The sequence below is a fragment of the Panthera uncia genome, chromosome B1, assembly GCF_023721935.1.
Source record: "Panthera uncia isolate 11264 chromosome B1, Puncia_PCG_1.0, whole genome shotgun sequence".
NCBI classification, from domain to species: Eukaryota; Metazoa; Chordata; class Mammalia; order Carnivora; family Felidae; genus Panthera; species Panthera uncia.
In genome coordinates, this window is record NC_064811.1 from 48,372,307 (window position 1) to 48,394,358 (window position 22,052).

At 40.2% G+C, this 22,052-nt stretch overlaps 1 protein-coding gene across 3 annotated transcripts in view; it reads left to right on the forward strand.

Moving 5' to 3' along the window:
* Nucleotides 1-6,113: 6,113 nt before the first annotated feature.
* Nucleotides 6,114-22,052, forward strand: part of ADGRL3 (adhesion G protein-coupled receptor L3) — an 827,678-nt gene continuing 811,739 nt past the window's right edge. For all 3 annotated transcript variants that reach the window (XM_049630539.1, XM_049630537.1, XM_049630538.1), the window contains exon 1: nucleotides 6,114-6,686. The gene's annotated coding sequence lies outside the window, so the exon portion shown is untranslated. The remainder of the gene's footprint in view (nucleotides 6,687-22,052) is intronic.

The following is a 22,052-nucleotide window of genomic DNA, read 5'->3' on the forward strand; positions in this document are numbered from 1 at the left end:
AACAAAAAGTCTATTTCCTTCCTTTCGAGAACATGGCAGTCATTATTGATTATGTCTGGTTGACCATGATATTTTCATTTACAAAGTACAAGCATATTTGTCTTCTTAAGAAGGAGGCCTTAAGAAAACAGTGTTTGGTTTTTGAATATCTTCATATTTCTAGAATCTAGAATCTAGACACTATGATGTGCTTCTTTTAAGACAACTGTGTTTGTATATGTGCTGAGTCCTTCTGTAAGAGCCAGTGTTCTATTACTAACATTTACAGTATATGGCTGAAAATATTTGGTGTTGAACCTAATTTGCAGCCATGTAAGGTAATTTAATTGTTGGATCTAAGGGAAGGCAATGGGGAAAGTTACAAGAAGGAGAAGAAGAAGAAGAAGAAGGAGAAGGAGAGGAGGAGGAGGAGGGGAAGGAGAAGGAGGAGGAGGAGGGGAAGGAGTAAGAAGAAGGAGAAGGTGAAGAAGGTGAAGAAGGAGAAGGAGAAGAAGCAGGAGGAGGAGGAGGAGGGGAAGAAGAAATAGAAGGAGGAGGAGGAGGAGGAGGAGGAGGAGGAGGAGGAGGAGAAGGAGAAGGAGAAGAAGGAAAGAAACAGAAGAAGCATCATGTTGTTTCTTTCACAGTCCTCCAAAACTGACATGCATGTAGGCAAACATTAGCGAAACTATGTCACAGAGTTCTAAGGAGACTCTTTCATTGGGAAGAAAAAAAAAAAGGATTTGGAAAAGTTTAGGATTAGTTAGGAGAAGCTGTTTTAAAAAAAATATCTAGGGGTACCTGGGTGGCTCAGTCAGTTAAGTATCAGACTCTTGGTTTCAGTTCAGGTCATGGTCTCATGGTTTGTGAATACCAGCCCCCATCTGGCTCTGTGATGACAATGCAGAGCCTGTTTGGGATTCTCTCTCTCTCTCTCTCTCTCTCTCTCTCTCTCTCTGCCTCTCTTTCTGCCCCTCCCTCCTCTCTTTCAAAATAAATAAATGAACTTAAAAGAGTTTAAAAATATCTAGATCTAGATTTACCTTATCTATATGTATAGATAAGCTTCCAGGTCTTGAAGAATGTAGAATACACAGATCCTCTTATGGGTTGAAAAAGAATAAGGGTAAATTGCTTGAGGCAGGAGAGAAAAGAAGATACCAAATTAGCAGGTCGATATAATCTGGGTAAGATTTTACAGTCTTTTAAATGGCCCTTTGATGTATATTCCAGGGAACAGAGAGCATTACCAGGCACTTCTTAGACTTAAGCTATCCCTTAGGGCAATCAAATAGGTTGATAGTCCATATATTCTAAATTTAAGTCAATATTCTAGTGAACCCAAGGCCTCCTAGAATTCTCATCATGCCATGGCATACTAGGAATCTGAGTACTATGATTTGCTACCTGCTTTGCAGATGTAATTTAATCCTGATTACCTGGATTTGTCAGTGTGTCTGGGCCCAGTAGCATTTACAATATTAACTGTCCACTGATATTCGATCAGCTATTAGAGAGTATTTTTCTTGATGGCAGAAGCTCAGTAATTTCAAATTTTGTGAACGTTTATATCAAGTTGAACCAAAAGGTCACTTCATGTGAAGGGGACATTGTCTAGTGTCTGCATTAGCCATTCAGTCAGTTACTGAAAACCTAATGTATGCAAAGCTCTGTTCAGGGTGGTGCACACAGATAAGTTATAGTCTTAGGAAAAAATAAATATGAAAAAATCTGATTTTGAGTTGGGCACATGATTGCCTGAAGTAGTCAATGTTTTCCATTAGCCTTGTAGCTAGCTAAGTGTTACCATCTCAGCATTTCTGAGGATGAAATGAAAGAATGGTGTGTACAGCTCTAGGAAAACATCACGGGTTTGAGTATACCTTTATCTTCCTCCTTTTCTTCTTTGCTTTTGCAATGGAGGCATGATTGCTAGAACTGAAACTGGGAATAAAGGTCATAGGTGGCCACACAAGAAGATAAAGAAGGCATCTACACCCAGGATGTTTTGGGGGGCCATAATAACTCTGGATCACCAACTGATAGACTTTTCACTTGAAAAAGTAATAACCTTCTATCTTGTTTAGGTTGCTGTTATTTTGTGTTTCTGTTGCTTGCAGCAAAAATGAATCCTAACTAAAATAGAATGTATGGGTCATTAAAAAAAATTTTTTTTTTTTTTGCTTTAACCAACATTTTTCCCACTAACTAAATACCAATCCAATCAGATAAGAGGGCTTTTACTGAGCATGAAAAAACAAGATCTCTCTGAATACATACATACCTCACATACTCACTCCCCTTACATAACAATTATGACTGAGATGTATATCATTGTAAAAAATCCTTGTCCATACCTCTGTTTATTTCTGTAGAAGTTGTATCTGTAAATAGAAACATTGGATTAATGACATCCATATTTTATAAGTCAGTTGACATACATTTTCAACTTTCTTTCCAGAAAAATGTGTCAGTGTATGTTGTTAGCATAGGGGCATGCCTGTCTCAACACACTTTTTTTTAGAGTTTAGAGTAGGCCCCTGTTACTTTTCACCTAATTTCCTGGGCAAACCATGAAACCTGGTAGATCTTGTAATTGCGTAAATTTTTATGTATGGGATTGTTTGTATAGGCAAAGCATCCTTCTCTACATTTATTGGTTATTTATTTGTGTTTACCTATTCTGTGAACAGATTATCTATGTTCTTTTCTTCACGTTCACCCTGTTGGGGATCTTAGTGTATTTATTAATTTGAAAGAATCCTTTGGTCAGTGAGTTTTACTAGTTATTAAAACATGTTCATATTGGTTATCCTATTTCATTGGATATTCAGCTTTTTAAATTTAGGAGAGTTCTTCTACACATGGTAAATATTGACTTTTTTCAACTTTAATAGAGCTAAAGTCAACTGTGCCATCATATTCAAAACCCACTCTAGCACACAGCACTACCATGTATAATAGTTATCTTTGCTCAGTCATCATCTTGGATACTATCTTGTCCCTGAGAAAATGTTAAATATAGTTGTGTAGCAAATAAGGCACAGAATTTACTAGATTTTATTTTTCTAGAAGGTTCACCATAGAAAGATATTGGTAAGAGTCATGGATTTCTTGGCAATGGAGTAGGATGCTTTGTGTCTTAAATATAGAAGACTATGCTTATCAGATTGAAGAGGATTTGGAAGCATGAAGTTTGAGCCTAACATACAGGTAGCTGCTATAAAAGCTGCTACATTGACATTTGATTAAATTGTATAAATAATTAACCTATTCTCTTCCTTTCCATGCTTTTCTTTAACTTATTTTTTACTCACTTCCCCCCCCTTTTTTGGTTCTTTCTTCCTCGTTTTTTTTTTTTTTTTTTGTCTATAACTTTATTTGTGATCAATTCTTTGGTGAATATTTTCAATTACTTATTTGACTTAATATGCTTACTTTTCAGTTACTATGTTTCATATTTAATAACTTAATATATATAGTTTTCAGTTAATATATTTTATTTCTTGAAATATTAATTTCCATTTGAAATTTAATTTCTCTCTCATATACCTCCGAAACTGTCAAGATGTGATAAGATTGATTCTAAAAATTGGTCTATAGGTACCGTTTACTTATATTTCTGCTGCTACCATTAATAACATTTAATACCTATACCATACCTTTCATTCCCATTTTATTATTTTATTGCTTTTCCACATATATCCATTTAGGAGATGAATTGGGTACTTTCCATTTTGCCTCCTTTACAAATAAGAGCCTCTTGTCACAACTGGCTAGAGCCTACTATTTCCAAAATTATTTAAGTAACAAGTGACTTCAGATGTCAGTTTATATTTTCTTTATGTAATCGGGGGAGTTCATGGATGCCTTATTTTAGGCAAATTCAAGTAGCCTAATTTAAGTGTGTGAACATCTCAGTCAGAATCCAGCAATATCATGAAAGCCCTCTCCCATTTTTTTTAAAGGAATTACAATGCAAAGTACTGTGGATACATAGTAATCTAAGGTTATACAGATGATTAAAATTTGGAATTTGCATTTAAGGAAGATCCAATAATCTGAGGAGGCATACAGACAAGCTACTCGTTATTTAAAAGAATAAGAAGAAAAAAAAAACAGAATGAAATGGGTGTTATCCTAGATATACCACCAAAGTGCTATGGGAATATAAGAAAAGGGGTGATTATTTTGATTGGGGTTGGTAAGAAAAGGTTTTTTGGAGCATTTGGCACTGGAATTGAGTTTTGAAGAACCCATGAGATTTTGATAGTCACTTGTATTGGGTATGGTCTGTTAATGCTAATGAGGTTTTGGGTTCTTCAGATGTACTGTGGTTGATTATACCTCCAAAGAGCTCTGGACAGGCATTAGACCCTTCTGAATATATACATTCAAATACAATTTGGATATAATGTGCTTGTTGAATGCATATAATAAATCTTACTTTCTCTCATAATTGTAACTCGAATTTACTGGTACAGAAAATAACACCTTAGTCTTTTTAGATCATGAAATTTTAGAGGAGGAAAAGACCTTATAAATTACCCGCTTAACCTTCTATCTTATTTATAAAGAAAGCACAAAGGGGCTCAGTAATTGACCAAGGTCACTCAGTTAACTTGAGAAGGCTTTCCCCACCATCAGAAGGCATTGCTTTGCAATCGGCACCTTTCTATATCCGTTATGGCAATTTTTACTGACATTGTGAAATAAAATCATGAAATCCCCACGTCCGATTATCAGAGGATACTTTAAAGTCTGCAATGAACTTGCACGTTGAGGTAAGTTTGAAGAAACATAAAATGGACCAAAGGCAGAAAACGCACCGAGACTAGGTACCTGCATAATGAAAATATGAAATAATCTGCACCTAGAAAAGGAGAAGCTGGCAGGACTTTCATTCTGACGTTTACTCACCTGGGGTGGAGTGGAGGAAATGAAGAGGGGCGAGAGTGCGAGAGGGGAGGGACAGAGACAGAAAGAGAGGTAGAGAGAGAGGGGCTGAGGTAGAAGCGTGCCTCAAAGCCGGGAGGAGATGTACCCTTTGTTTGACAAACCCTGAAAGGGAAGCCTCTTGTAGCAGCCCTCTCATTCCCACCTCCAAGCGTTTGCCGAGCTGCTAGGTGGAGTCCGCGCGGCGGAGCCCGAGTGCACTCCAGATCCGGGTTTTACCTGCCACCCCCTTCCCCCCGCGCGAGCCCCCTCCCCAGCTCTCGGCGCTCTTGGCGCTCGCCAGCCCGCGGCTCAGTCTGGCCTCGGCTCGGGCCCCGGCTGCGTCCGCCGCGCGCAGGCTGCACGGCCCCGGCGCGCCCGCGCTCCGACCCGCTCTCGGCGCGTCGCCGGGTCTCCTGCTCGCCCGGCACCGCTCGCCCCAGTTCCCGGGAGCGGGGATGCAGATGCTGCCGCTGGTCCGGGTGGGCGCCGCCGCTGCCGCTGCTGGTTTTCCCCGGACTGCTCGTTGCCTCCGCTCCGACAGCTGCCGCTGCCGCCGCCTGTGACTCGCCCCCTCCCCTTTCTTTCTTCTCTCTTTTTTTTTTTTTTTTTTGCCTCCGTCCTCTTTCTCCGGGTGTGCGCGCGCGCGGATTGCACGGTTTGCTTTGGCAGGAGCTCGCTCGTGTGTGCGCGTGTGTGAGTGTGCGTGTGTGGAGAGCGCCAGAGCCTTGCTCGCTCTCGGAGAGTCGAAGAAGAGAAAGAACCGAAGAGGCGGCGGCGGCGGCGGCGCGGAGCTCGGGGCCGCGCGATGAAGCTCCCACATGCCCGCAGCTGCCCGGCCCGGCCGGCGAGCTAATCTGCCACCCCCCGGGCTCCGGGCTCCGCGACCCCCGGGACGCAGCCCTCGGCAGCCGGGCGCCCGCTCCGCCCGCGCGCCCCCACCGTGCACTCGGGAAGGAGTTTGCGTGGCCCTCGCTCCGGCTCTCGGCGCAGGTTGCGGGCGCCAGAGGAGACCCTCCGCGGGGAGAAAACCTCGGGAGAAGGAGGAGGGTTTGGCGGAGAACAAGCCACCCCTGGCTGTCGCGGCTCCCCCTACCTATTCCACTGCTCCCTTTCCCAAGCGGAAAGGGGAGGACGAGGAAGAAGAAGAAAAAGAAAGAGAAGGGGGTGGGGTGGGAGAACTGGATATAAAGATCGGCTGGGGGGATGGTGGAAGATTTTTGGTCTCTCCAGCAGCGTCTTTTCTTGAGCGGCGGCGGCAGCAGCAGCGGCAGCGGCGGCAGCAGCAGCGGGAGGAGAAGCAGCCCCAGCTATGACTGCCGCATGTTAATAGCTGCCGCTTGGGTCTCTCGGCCGCTGCTGGAGACGGAGCCCGACTCCGAAGTTGTGCAACTGTGGACTGGGAGAGACATTTGAACCTTGCTCTCTCTTTGCTCCGTTTTTACCCCCTCGGTGTGTTTGAAGCGAGACAACGTACAGGAAGACAAATCTTTGGTTCTTTTTCCCCCCCTTCCCCTTTCTCCGTGGCTGTGTAGCAGAAGAAAGGGGGAAGGAGAGACTTTTTGTTGTTGTTTCTTTGGCTGGGGTCTCCACCCTCCTGCTGCTTTCTCTGCGCTGTGGTTATCATTTCTTGCGGCGTGTGGTGGGGGTGTCTTCTCCGGGGCCGGCCGGTCTTTTGCCCCGGGCTCCATGGCTGGATTGTGGAAACTGCACTCGGCTGCAGGTTGTTGAGCAACTGATGGGACGATCTCAGGGACCGGCGGTTACGAAAGGTAATTTATTCTTCTCACTCTTCCTAATAGTGGTGGCCCTGGCCCGGCGCAGGCGGCGGCGTCCGCGGGGCGGGCAACCGAGGGGGTGCGGGATTCACGCACACTCACCCACCCACTCACACAGTCGCCCTCACACACTCGCCCGCACGCACACTCATCCGATCGTGATGCGGGGCGGGAAAGGGAGCCTCCTGGCTGGTGGGCGCTGGGGTTTGGCACGGGTTCGAGTTCTTCCAGCAACTGGGCGATTTGGCGGAGGAGAGGGATGAAGGGGAGAGCAGACCCGGCGCATTCGCAGTCCGACACGCTGCGAGTAGGAACTGGAATTTCCACCCCGGGAATTCTCCCTCCACTCTCACCCCAGTGTCATCCCTTGGTGGGGGCTGAAAGCAGACCAGGGGGCGCCTTCTCTCCGCTGACCCAGAGCTGGTGCCGTTGGAGGCGGGAGCGGGCTGGAGAGCAGACAGGGACCGGGTGAGAGCTGCGCTCTGGGGTGATGGGGACTGAGGGGCGGCGAGCTCACCGCGATCCTTCCTAGACGCCCGTCTGGAGCATCCATGGTGGCCGCGGTTGCCCAGGTCGCGCCCCTGAGTGGCAGAGCTGCGCTGCCTTTCCGTACCCCGCCTGCGGTGTCCCCTTCACGGCAGTTTGGTTTAGAGCTGCTTGCCCAGGCTTTGTTAGGAGGTTTTGGTTGGAAAACGCTGCTACTTTCGTGGGTGGCCCGGGGCGGCGCGGTGTTGGGAGTGGGCACGGGGCGGGGGACGGCGTTGCACGAATCGGGGCACCGGGGATGCCAGGGCGGGGTGGAAAGAGCACTGGTATCCGCGGTCGGCTGGGTTACAGGTAGGAGGGCGGGCGACCCGGAGCCTCCAGCGGGAGAAGGGGACGCTCCGGCTCTGGGGAACGTAGGTGCCTCCGCGCCCCCGCCACTGGTCCCCCGCCGGAGCTCAAGGGCTGAGCGTGCCAGGCCCCCACTTATAGGTGGGTGTGTGTTCCAGGGGTGGGGGCGACCTCTGCTACCAGGGTCAGTTGGCGGTGGGGTCGGCGTGTGCGTGACAGTGTGCGCGCGTTCCTGCGCGCTCTGGGGATGGCCGGAGGTATTTGTGGGGATGGCAGAGCCGATGCTAGTTGAGCTGATCTTGCTTATCGAAATCGCCTGGGATCCGCTTAACTCGAAAATCTGGTTTGAGGAGGCCGCGAGGCCCCACAGGGGTTGCGAGGAAGCCACACGGTGTCCCCTCTGCCCCCGTGAGGAGCACCTCCGCGAGATGCGTGGCGCGCGTGAGTCTCTGGTGCAGCGCTCTACGCACCCCAGATTGGCCCTGATGAGGACCAAGGGATAGAATAGTCATCTCCGGGGCACATTCACATAGCCGAGTCAAGCCAGCACAACCCTAGTTCCTGTAATTCTCTGGTCACTTCCCTCAGTCTGATAGAAACCCGCGCTGCTTTATTTACGGCCAGAGATATCCCAGAAATTGGGCGAACTGGAGGTGTGTGAGCCACCTCTGGGTGTCTCCTCCCTGTGCCTGTGTGTGACCCTGCCTGCGGTAGTTGGGGCACATTGTAAACAACCGTGTAAGCACCCCTGCCACAGTCTCCTTTACAGCCGAACCTGCTGGTGTCTGTTGTGTTTACTTTCCTGGGTGGATTACTCATTAGGAAGTATAAGCCTTCTTGCACCTCTGATTTTACATCCTTCCAGCCAGATGCTGGGGAAATGAGGAGACGCATAGACTCTGGCAGGAAGGAAAAACTGCCTTCTGGGTTTTGCTCTGAAGTAAATAGGCAGTCTGCTAATTTAGTGTCATATGGGCTATCAACACTAGTTAAAGAATGGCGTTGTAGAATCTACAAAGGCACACTTTAGTAATTTTTCACTTGCAGAATGCTCTTCATTTCCCTGTGAGATTAAACAGAATTTAGCTAGATTTCCCTGGTTTGTTTTTCAGTCTGTAATGGTACCAAATGACCCGGAGTTCTGGCGCCCAAGTTGTCTGTTCGTGGATTACAGACAGAATTGTCAGTTCTTTTATAGCATCACCAAGGTTTCCAGATAATTTGTGTAGGAGCTAAAAGGATATTTGTGTTGAAATATCTCTCAGCTTTGTTTCCCTCTTTTTTTTTTTTTTTTTGTCACCAAAGCAAGGGTTAAAAATGTACAAAGATGAATGGTTTTTAAAAAGTTAAAAAGCTAACCTGCTTTTCAGTTTCAGTAATGAAAAGCTACTAAATTCCTTAGTTGTAGATCAGCTCCGACTGCTTTGGTGTTTGGTACAAATGACTGTGTTCTATTTTGTTTTTAAAAGTATAGCACTGTAAGTGTAAAAAGGTACTTATTTTCCAGGTACTCTAATTCTTTCTTTCTCCTTCCTTCCTTCCTTCCTTCCTTCCTTCCTTTCTTTCTCTTTCTCTTTCTTTCTCCCTTTCTTTCTTTCTTTCTTTCTTTCTTTCTTTTGATCTTGACTTCTTGAAAAAGCTTAGGCTTTTGCACACACAAAAAAAAAAAGGAATAAAGAATCACTGATGCCTGATTCTGATTAAGTTCTGTTTTTATGCACGATTGCTAGTGGCCGTCATATTCATAGAAAACTTAGAGAATTGTGATTTAATTTATGAGGCTCTAGCTTCATACATTTGTTTGATTTCTAGGGGATATGTGTTAAAGTCTTTACACTTGTAAATATTTCTGAAGATTAAGGGACACTTGTCCTGTCATTTCAGAAGATCTAATCGTAATGATTCCCAGCCCTTACACTAGAAGATTTGATCAGATCTGTTCTTTGTTTCCTAGCAGCCTGCTTTTGCTAGCAGTCATACATTCCACAGGTCCTGATGTCATTAGAACCAAGTCTGTCAGTGTATTGTGCTGTCTTTAGCTGAAGGTGAATGTGTCAAAGTGGTGGAAGGCCATTCCATAGCACTTTCATATCACTAAATATTCAATAACCTGCTCCATTGGTGTGTATGGTGGCCTAGACTATTTCTATACACTTGGGTGGGAGGAAAGATCAGTATAAAGGTTTATGTGAACTATTTAAATATTTTAGTTTGACCTGTTAGGCTGTATCAGGCATCCCTGGCCTGAAGAGTGATAAACCAGCATGTGATTTGCCTGATGGGTAAATGCTTTTGATGTCTCATTTTAAGTGGCTTGGTGTGATTATCCTTCAGAGTGAGAGCTCTCCTCAGAAGCATGAATGGAAGGTTTTCTTAATGATCTTCTTACAGTTTGGAGATTTAAATATTCCTTTCCACAGGGAATAATAGCAAGTGTGAGACGTACTGGCTCCAGCTACTGTGGCTGGCATTGTTTCTAGTAATTAAGAAAGGCAAATTTTTTATGGTCTTGATTTGTCTTTGATTCTTTGGTGAGCTGTATGTAGCCTAGGAAATCCGAAGTAGGAGATTTAAACATGTTATAAAAGCAAAAAGGTTGAAGTTAGTCAAATAATACAATGCTAAACTGAATTGTTCTTCAGATTTCATTTGGACCACTTTACCTGCTGCTTGAAACTCTCCCTGAAAAGGGTTGCCAAGCAAGAGTGACAGTGACTGTTAGAAGGGGGGCATTTTTGCCCAGAAATCAGTAAGGAAAACTTAATTGATTTTTGTATTTAAGAACAAAGAGCAATTTTTGAGAAATGTGCAGCCTTAATTTAGCATGGTATGGATGGCTAGAGCAGTTGGAATTAGAGGGAGGTGATCTTAAGTTTTGCAAATGGCTGTTTTCCCTTGGATTTCTTAGATTTGCATTACATTCAAATATGAATTTGCTCACATAGGGAGAAACCCTGAAGACAGAGGCTGTATTGTAATTTAGCTTTTGTTTACATTGAAGGACATATTTACACTTAGATTATTATTGCATTTATGTCCTTTCTTTAATGCAAATGAATTTCTTTATAGAAAGTCTATTTTATAATAAAATATAAAGTAGAACATTCAAATGCAAGTAAGGTCCTCCTGACATTTTCCCGTTGTTGTCTCCATTCGTGTGTGTGTGTGTGTGTGTGTGTGTTGTTGTTGTCGTTGTTGTTGATCAATGGGGAGAGAAATCCAGATTTTTCATTCATTGTGATTTTGGTATTGCTGCTTATTGGCCAGTTTGAAAAAGTGGTGTGAGCATGCCTCTAGATAGCGTTTATGAGTCCTAAGATGTGCATATATCCCTTCAAAACTCTTTAATGTCATGCTGACTATCTGTGTGGCCCTATAAAATTAATTCAACTGCATAAGTGGCCATTATAACTTTTTTCTTAGAATTATGAAGTGTGCTCATGCAGTAACAAATACATTAAAAATTAGCCATCTACCCAGAATTAATTGTGATTCTCCATTTGTTTTAGGGCATGGGTGGAAGAAGGAGAGTTCTTTCTACATTTGATCATAGAAGATTCTGTAGATCCTAATAATTTATGTCTTGCTTATGTCTTACTGACATTTAAAACAAGAATTTAGTTCTAGTATTAATGAATTTCTTTATCAGAGTGATTATATGTACACATTTGAAGAAGTTACCATTTGGTCCATATTACTGAAGAATCTAAATGGAATAATATTGGTGGTAATTCTGTTTTTTGTGAAACTTATCTCAGAGATGGAAAATTAAATCCCCCAACTGAATATTTCTTTCTGGTAAAACTTGTGGGTCAGTTATTTTGTAGAGCAGGTTCAGGAAAAGCTCTCTTCAGAGTACGTAAAAAGAAATGGAAAAAGAAAACATTTTTGTAACAATCCTATGATGTTATTTGCCTTTACTCTTATACTTTTTTTTTTTTTGAGAGAGACAGAGAGAGAGACAGAGAGAGGTGGGAGAGAGGAAGATGGAGAGAGAGAGAGAGTCTTAAGTAGGCTCCATGCTCAGCACAGAGCCCCATGTGGGGCTCAGTCTCACGAACATGAGATGATGACCTGAGCCAAAATCAAGAGTTGGAGGCTTAACTGACTGAGCCACCCAGGCGCCCCTTACTCTCATACTTTTACAAGTGTACCATGGAGTTTTCCAGAAGGCACATGATCTGTGATGACATCGTTGCTCTGATAGCATATGTCATGTGTGCTTGTGTATTCTTATGTTTTAAATTTTTCTCAGTTTACCTATTAGTACATAAATATTGATAGCTATAATCAACACAATCAAGTTGCTTTAGGTCATCAGTTTTTAAGCATGTGAAAAGGCCCTGGGACCGGAAGGTCTAAGAACCACTGGTGTTGGCTTTTGCAAGATCTGTCTCCTTGTCCTTACAAGTGTCTCTTCATCTGACCATATAAGGAGTCATCTAGGATAAGAAAAAATAAGTAGACTGTTCAAACTTTAAAAAGACACAAGTAGGTTGGATGTTTTATTATTTGACATTTTCAGTATTCTCTTTCCAGTGTAGAAAGCTTGTTTCTCATTTTTTGGTTCCCAGTTACTGAAATAGAAATTTTAAAGATGCAGGTCTCCAGCCTGATTTGCTGACAGTAGCAGAAGAGTTACTGGGAATACTTAAAATCTGGGCCCTGGGTCTGGATATTCTGATATCTGGAGAGACAGAATGGTGTGGTGGTGAAGAGAAGGGACTCTGTGGTGTCTTTGCCTAGGTTTGATAACTTACTTGGCTTTGGGTCAGATACTGGATCTCTCTATGCCTCAATTTCCTGATATGTTTTTTAATGTTTACTTTGAGAGAGAGTGCAAGAGCATCTGAGTGGGAGGGGCAGAGAGAGAGAGAGAGAGAGAGAGAGAGAGAGAGAGAGAGAATCCCAAGCAAGTTCTGCACCATTAGTGCAGAGCCCAGTGTGGGGTTCAGTCTTATGAACCCTGGGATCATCACCTGAGCAGAGATCAAAAGCCGGACGCTTAGCCAACTGAGCCACCCAAGTGCCCCGTTTTCTGATATGTTTTAATTGGTTATAACAGTTGTTCCTGATTCATTGCTTGTTGTGAAGATTTAAAGGGAAAATATATGCAAAGTGCTTAAAAGAGTTCCAGGCACATAATAATGGAGATGCAACTATATGCTGCTGTCATTATTACTATATTTGCTGAGTCCCAGAAGGGTCCCAGAAAACTTTAATCAACTCCCCATGTGATTCAGATATGCAGTTATGTTTCACCTCATTGCTTTAGAGTATGTCTGTTAAGTGCTCTTAAATTTGAAAATTTCATATAAAACATAATCTTGGCTTTATTTTACCCTCCCACTTTAAAAGTCATGAAAAGTTCTGTTTTTGTTTGTGTGGTTTTTTTTTTGTTTGTTTTTTGTTTTTTTTTACTTATAGTAAGAACTAATAAAACACCTTTCTTGGCTTAGGCTAAGTTTGAAGTTGGGTAGAGAATGAATACCCAATTAAAACTAGATTTCAAAGACCCTAATTGAATATTTATGTATCTTGGGAATTATTAGGGAGGAAATCACTTTTCTGAAGTGATATCAAGACGACTCACTGCACTCTTAGTCTGTTAATCACTATCCAAGCATCACAACAGGCCATTTTCAGTGAAAACGATCTTTGGGGTAATTATCTAATGTAACTCAGTTTGTTTGTGAATGGTAATATGCCTAATGAGTAACGGAGTCTCCACATAGAGATTAGTTTTACTAGATGCTAAAGTTTGACTGGTGAACTGTAATACTTTTGAATGACACATCAACATCTATGCAAAAGCTTTAGAGATCTATTATTTATAAATTAAGTACATTTGGGGGGAATATATTCCGTGGCTGGTTTAATTTCTGACCTAGGCCTGCCACTATGAAATTAGTGTTACAGTACTTGTCTTTTCCACTTTGGTTAATGCTGACAAGTGTTGTAGAAACTAAGTTATATTCCTTAGATGGGCATAGCTGGGCACTGTCCCTAATTATGAACTTCTCAGAAATGGCCTTTGGAATGAGAGGCACTTGAATACAATCCCCTTTCCACAATTTTCTAGCTCTATCATCTCTATCTGTAAAATACAGGTAATAAAAGCTACGTTGCTGATCTGGGGAGGGGAATAGGAAGTAAACAGAAAAATACCTGACAGTATGAGCACTTAATGAATGGTACCTGATACTGTTAGTTACAGTATTATTAGAAATGTCCTTAAGTGCCATTAGTAAGAAAATTTAGCTAAATCAGATATCATTTTTTTTAATTGAAGCGTTCTCGATGAACTATGAAAATCAATAGCATTTTCTTAAGCAGTTGAGAAAGGTTTCAGGGATCTTCTTGGCTTTCCCATGTTCTTTCCTTCTCTCCTTTCTTAACCTTTTGTTCAGTACCTATTTTTTAGTTTTTCCTCCTAATCTTAAAATGTTATGCTCTGCTACTAATTCCCCACCAAAAATCATATAATCCTGATAGGAAAATATTTTTGACAGCCACCAAGTGCTGTGCCTGAAGATTGACTTTAAATCATGTATAAAATGAAAGTAGCAATTTAACTTAAGACATTTTAAATTAAACTCCTGATCATCTTTTCTCATGGCATCAGCAGCTCTTTAAGCTTTAACTGCATCAGGATTTTCTACAATGTTGTAACCAAATAAAGTCATCATCAACTTCCAAGATTTAAAGATTTCTATAAATTTAAAAGGTTTATAATCCTAAAGTTCACATCCTCAGAAGATTGCTATAAATGCAGATGGACCCTTAAAATTCAAATCCCAAAATTGCTTTAGAGACCTGAAATATTGAAAGGGTCATAAATAAGTCCACATTTTAGAAATAACATCTGTATGGCAGTGACAGTTGCCAATAAAAGACGTTATTAAGGTGTGTGACTCCTACCTATAATTATCCAGCATTTTTGTTAAAGCGGAAAGAGTGTACCACAACATGGTAGGTGGTGAAAATGAATGAAAAAATAAGCTGAACGTTGGACAGCTGAGTGGCTAAATTGTACCAGAATCAAGTGTTGTAAAGTATGACTCGAGAAAACGAAAGCCAAGTAGAAATGACACCCCCTTCTGTTTGATCAGCTTGTGTTGGTGTTTATGTGTCCCGCAGAGGCAGAGTGTGTTACTATTCAGGACAGCCCCAGTGGTTCCACAGTAGCCTGAGCCTGTGAGAATAGGGGAGAGACTCAAGCCCAGTTTTTGATGTTCTGCATGGGTGGGTAACCTGAATACTAAAATGCATTCCATTGACAGCTGACCCTGTAAGAAGTTTTTCAACAGTCTCTTGTTTTGTTTTGTTCTATTTTGTTTTGTTTTTTCCCCTTTTCCTTTCCTCAAAGCTCTTCCAAATACTTTTGAATAAGAGTAAATGGTCTTGACTGATGGTCATCTTTTTGTCTGAGATTTTATTGCTGGCAAGAGTGGAAGGGCTCAGCTGGTTTATGTTTATGTCTTCTGTTCTCTTCAAATTTTCAATGTTCTTGATTTGTCAATGACCGATGGTTGTTGTTTGAACCTTGACTCAGAATACTGATCATGACTTCAAGGAGTGGACAAAGAGTCTATTGAGAAATAGTTTTGTGTTAACGTGAGGCATGTATGTATCTATAGACTTTCTTCTTTATATTGGCTTTAACTGTTCCGTTGAATTTGTTTATTGAGGTTTAATCATATTATTGACTGTAGTTGACTTTGGAAGAACAGCTCAGACACTGTTTTCTTTTAAAGTAATACACATTTTTTTGAGTTCCAGTTAAAGTTCACTTTAATTTTCAACAATTTCTATGTATGACAGTTAGATATTCTTAAAGTCATTCCAGAATGCTGCATATTTTATCACATGTCAGTTGTCCTATGGACCTAAATTCAACATACAAGATTTAGTAAAATGAATGTATTCATTATTTCTCTTTTAATTGCAATGAGACCTCCAGCTAGCTTTAGGCTGAAATGATTAATTTATTGGGAGGTTATTGTGTTTCTTACCTAAAGAATCTTAGGGAAGAATGAAGGCTTATGTAGACATTAGAAAAAAAAAAAAAAAGTACCTTGAGTACCACTAGGATTCTGCTCCAGCTGCATACCCCTACCCAAGCTACTGTGTTTCCTTCTCTCTGCCCACTGGCTCCTTTCCCTTTGACCACAGTTTCAGGTAGATATCAAGCTTTAGATCAATCTACTGTCACCAGATTAGTGGAGTCAGTAAGGTAGTGTAGGTCCTCTACGGACAAATATATAATTTGCTTGAAGAAGGAAAGACTTAGTTAAGAGAGGGATTTTGTGCACCGAAAAAGTCAGTTAAAACCCAAATGTCCACTGCAGTGATCTGTTGTTAACTGAGACAGATTAAACATTAGGAAAATTGGTTAAGAAAACCTTTAAAAATGGTTTTTATTCTCTTCCTGTAAGTGGCCAGGGTGATTGTGGAAAATCCTTCCCTACTTACTTGACCTAGAAAACTCAACAAACACATGCAAATCGGGGGATTCGAGTCTACAGGTTCAAGAACACCTGTGAAACTGCCTGAGTTGTCAAGGCTATGTATATCTGAAAAGCCACCAAATATTTGAAAGATGTGACTTTACTTAACATATGCTGGTCTGTCCTATGATGGTAGAGTTACCACTATACAATTTCAAACAGGGGCACTGGACACCAGTTTGGTGGTACATAGAGAGCTGGATTTTTGCTACACATGCTTCAAAATGCAGAGGAATACTGACCTTAATGTAGGTGCAGGTTTAAATGTAAATTATTGAGGCATTGAGCATATCCAGGTGAATAGAGCTCCCAAGATGTGCCATCGGACACAGAACTCATGGTTAAATTATCTTATGTATGAGCTCCACCAGCCACAGTAAAATGGCCCTTACTGAAACGGAAAAAAAATTTTTTTTCTAAACTACATGGAGAAAAAATTGTCCCAGAAGAAACTGAAGAAACAAAAACTTATGGCATGGGAATAAATACAGTGTAGGGGCACCTGGGTGGCTCAGTTGGTTAAGCATCCAACTCTTGATTTTGGCTCAGGTCATGATTTCACAGTTTCATGAGATAGAGCCCTTCATCAGGCTCAGCGCTAACAGTGTGTAGCCTGCTTGAGATTCTCTCTCTCCTCTCTATCTGCCCCTCTCCCCGCTCATGCTCTCTCTTTCTCTCCCGAAAACAAGCAAATAAACAAACTTAAAAAAATACAGCATAAAAGAAATGCAGATAGAAATGAAAGCAGAGGGGCACCCAGGTAGCTCAGTCTGTTGAATATCTGACTGTTGCTTTCAGTTCAGGTTATAATCTTACGCTTCGTGGGTTTGAGCCCCACATAGGGCTCCATGCTGACAGCATGGAGCCTTCTTGGGATTCTTTCTCTCCCTCTCTCTCTGGGCCTCCTCTGTGCATAGTTCATTTTCTCAAAAATAAGTAAAGAATTAAAAAAAGAAGTAAAAACAGAAAAGATGAGTTTGGAGCTATGAATCCACCCATTGAGACATCTAATTATTTTACACTTGATAGTATACTCATTATGACATATTACCCATGGGAATATATGTTTAGTCAAGTAAACCTTATGTTTAGAGCAGAATATTCAAAAGCATATAAAGTAAGACATTTCAGATAATTGAGTTAGGATAACTTTATTAGGTGTCTAAAGAATGCAGTGAAAATATACTTCAACCTATCTAATAATAATGTTATTCACATGACAGGCATTATTGAAAATAATGGATCCATTATTACAAAAACTAGAGTTTGGGTAGTATTTAATGCGGACACTTGACTGGCTCAAATGAAATGATGCTTTAGAAGTATTATTTGTAGAAGTTGGGAAACCTTCTAATTTTAGCATTTTTTTTGTCTTTATTCAAAATGGAAAGTTGTATTGACTTTCCATTTTTAACTTCCAACTCAATATAAATAGTAATATATGAAGATAATTTGGGAGAATTTTAAAAGATTAGTATAAACTTAATTAGAAGAACTCCCATGTGACTTCATATTGTTGCATATCCTAGAAGAAGAAACAGTACTAAAAATTAGTAGGCTGTCAACATTGTATTTTTCTAATTTGACATTAGTAAGCAAACTTTGTGGGTATTTCTTTTTTTGTGTGCATTTGATTAAATGTGTGATCTTATCATGGTGAAATAGCCTGCTGGGCTGCAGACAGTCGTGTTCAGAAGTGAAATTTGCATAGAGCCTCTGAAGAGACATTTTTTCAAAATTTTTTTTGAATAGTGGATGATAGATTGCAGTGGTGTGTATGTGCATTTTCTTCCTTAAATATAGGGAGTGTTGATACGGAGCAACAACACAAAAGTATTGGGGTATGAAAGAAAGCATTAGGTTTGTAACTGACAAATTAACCTACTTTATTACAAATGAATGAACTATATGTATCAGGGACACAGTATCAATGTCAGAGGATGGTCGTCTGTCTGCTTTGTTTCAGTTATCTGACTGTGTTAACTTCCTTTCCTGCTACTCTGTCTTAGCATGGTGGATGCTATTCTGGAATTTTGGTATTATCCAAGTGTTCATCATGTATGTGTGCTCTTTTGATTCTACTTGGGTGCCCATAATAGGTGAATTTTGATTTCCATTCATTCTTCCCAATGCAGCTCATTCTAAATTCTGAACAATCATATTTTAAAAAGGTTTTTTCCCTGATTATAGTACTTGCTCATGTTGAATACTTGTGAAATATGGAGATACATAAAATCAAAATAGAAATCACCCAATATATCATAGTGGTATATCTCAATGTTCACAGAGATTATTTCACACATATTTTAGCTTGATTATCCACATATTATATCTATATATTATCTATATTTTATGCGTATGCATGTTTGTTTTAGTAGAATTGAGGTTCACCTATATATACTGTTTATATAATTCTCTCTAATTTCCCAATGCCATTCCTTTTTTTGAAAGCATAATTTTTAATATTTCATAGTGTGATACACTGATTTATTTAAACATTTCTGTATTCATGTGGGTTGTCATATTTTGCTAGGACAAGTAATATTAAGCTTGGCTCATTTTCTGATGATTTCTATAGCACAGATTCCTTGAAATGCAATTACTAGGACAAAGAGTAAATAATTACTGTCTGACTTTTACTGCTTGGTCACAGTGATCCACATGCATGGTTGTTGTCTGTGCATAAGTGGTCCTCCTAACTTTCTGGACATTCTTTCTTAAGAATTGTTAACTCTCGGTTGTGTATAGTTAGTAGCTACTAACTCTAGGTTATTATACACTAAGTAAAGTTAGCAACTTGTGTTCGGTAGTTCATAAGAATTACTAACTCATGTCTATCAATGTGTAAAAGCTGGGGTTAGTAAAATATGAATAAAATAATGAAATTTACTGGCCATTAACATTTTAATAGGACCGTGCCTAATGTCTTTGAATTTAACATAATATTAAAACAAAACAGTATAATGAAACTGATTTATGAAGAATTAAGAAGTACACCATCCAATTTATGTCCTCATAAACTTTCTTAGTTTTGTTCTCTGCTCTGAATAGACCTCTTATCTCTTGAGTTCATCTAAAACATCAACTTGACAAAGCTGTTCTTTTCCAAACCCATACGGAACAAGAACAGTGGTGGGCTTGGTTTGGACTATTTTAAAATTTAAGCGGAAAAAGTAGAAGTAAATTGCCAGAAACCACATGTAAAGTAAATGAAAGTTGTCCATAAAAAGAGAAAGAGGTCAGTACAGAAAAGTAAGCAGTACAATGTGGCTCGTCATTAGTAAACATGCACTCAGATTTTGCCAGGTGTAAGTTCAATTAGAGACCTATCCATAAGAATAAGAGTGGGGTACAAAATGTGAGGTGTTCAGAGGCTCTAAGTAAAATGGAAGAGGAAACCAGCAGGTGTGTAATTCAACTTTTAATAATTTTTATAGTCATGACAGTACCTGGTGAGTTTGATTTTAGTAATTCACTCTTTGGTCAAAGGGAGGAACAGTTGTACTTTAAATAGCATCTGTGTGACTTCTGCTTCCAGTCTTAAAGATGTAAATATAAGGTATATTTCTAGCGGTGAGATTGGTAACCAATTCTTACTTCACTTTCTATAATGTCTTTAAATCTGCACCAGAACATATTTATAGGACAGAGTTTAAAGCTTGACAAATAAGTGAACGTATAACTGCATGAATGTGCTTTATGGACCTAGAAGAAACAATTGAACATGAAAGCAGTTTTTGAAGTTACCGTTCCAAGATAAATTCAGGTACCACTGTAAATTGCTCTGTACCTGCATATGAAATCATAAAGGCATAGAAAGAATCTTAAAAAGTACACCGTAGCACACTTTATTTCCTGAAAGTAAATATTAAATGGCTGTTGATTAGCAACTCCCCATTTGGTAATTAGTGGGCGTAAGGTTTTAGTTATGTAAGACGAGGAAATTCTAGAGATCTGCTACGATATTGTTAACTATAGCAACAATATTGTATCGTACAGTTAACCTGTTAACAGGGTAGATCTCATGTTAAGTGTCTTTACGACCATAAAGTAAAAGTTAAAAGACATTAAGTTGTCAAGGATTGAAGTGACCTGTCTAAAGTGACATGACTGGTTTATAACATATGCTGCTGTTAGTAAGGAATTTCTCGGTCCTGCACTTGAGTGTCCTCATTTCTGATTTTAGGCATGGAGGAGTCACTGTGTAGTTGGATCACACTGGTCCCATAACTTCTTTTGGTCTGTTTCATTTGTAAATTGTGGATAGGCCTAGGGGCTCTTTCTTATGAGAAACATCCACGAGGTAAAAATAAAATGGTATAAAGCTCATTAGAATACCTGTGCTTGCAAGTTGCTATTTCAGAAAACATTATAGGTAGTTGTATTTTTTTAAGAATTTTCTTTCTTTTAAAAAAAAATGTTTATTTATTTATTTTGAGAGGGAGAGAGCGCCTGAGTGGGGGAGGGGCAGAAAGAGGTAGTGCAAGAGTGTCTTAAGCAGGCTCTGCGCTAACAGCGCGGGCTGGATCTCATGAACCACGAGATCATAACCTGAGCTCATATCAAGAGTTAGGCGCTTAACTGACCGCTTGCCCAGGAGCCCTGGTTTTTTAAGAATTCCGCCTTACATCCTTAAAGGGCTGAAGCACAAGATTGCATGCGATAATAGTATATTGTAAAACAGTAAAATGTTAGACATTCTAGTTGTGATGGTTTAAAAAGAATTGGACGTAATGAAGATATTTTACATTCTTTAAAAATGTTAAGGACTCTAAGAATATTATCTCAAATTTCTCTATATTAAGGATGCTAATTTTTAGCAATAAATCATTTTAAGATTTGATATGGGATTTGATAAAGTTCCTCATATCAGTTTTTTTTCCCCTTGTGTTTATATATCAAATGAATTCCATATCTAGAGCTTGGGGCCCAAGGTACTATTATCTTATACTAAGGCAATTTCAACATCTCTTTATTTATAAAGCAGAAGTATAATGTTGAATTATTGATAATCAGTGTTCCCCCATCTCCCCCCCCCCTTTTTAAATACCTGAATTTATTTACATAAAATTATTACACATTTTTTAGGGTTGAAACATTAATGTACATTTAGTTCCCTGTTAAAAAAATGATTTTTACTGAAAGTAATAAACATACATGAAGAAGCAAAGAAAGAGAGTAAACTTGGGACTAACAAATGCATGATTTCCAAACCTCTGTCTTTAAAACCTTGTAAAAGTTACTTAATTTCTCCATGCCTCAGTTTCCTCAGGTTTAAAATGGGGATGAAAACACTTACCTTTAAGAGTTATTGTGGGGGTTGGAGGGAAGGGAGGGTGGATGATGGGCATTGAGGAGGGCACCTGTTGGGATGAGTACTGGGTGTTGTATGGAAACCAATCTGACAATAAATTTCGTATTAAAAAAAAGTTATTGTGAAGGTTAAATGAGACAATATACGTAAAACATTTAGCACATAGATGGCTTTTATTATTAGTGTTAATTTTTCATCTGTTGTTGAGGTTGGTATCTCCTAAGTGGGTCTCTATAAATTGTTCTGCTTTTTTCTGCAGTTTTCAGAAGACCAGCTTCATTAAGGCATTAATTTTGTCATTCACCATATGTATATATGTATACATATATATATATTTGTTTTTTTAATTTAATTAAATTTTATTTTTTTAATATGAAATTTATTGTCAAATTGGTTTCCATACAACACCCAGTGCTCATCCCAAAAGGTGCCCTCCTCAATACCTCACCCACCCCCCTCTCCCTCCCACCCCCCATCAACCCTCAGTTCTCAGTTTTTAAGAGTCTCTTATGCTTTTTAAATTTTTTTAAAATGCTTATTTTTGAGAGAAAGAGAGAGAGAGAGACAGAGTGTGAGTGTGGGAGGGGCAGAGAGAGAAGGAGACACAGAATCCAAAGCAGGCTCCAGGCTTTGAGCTGTCAGCACAGAGCCTGATGTGGGGCTTGAACTCATGAACCATGAAATCATGACCTGAGTTGAAGT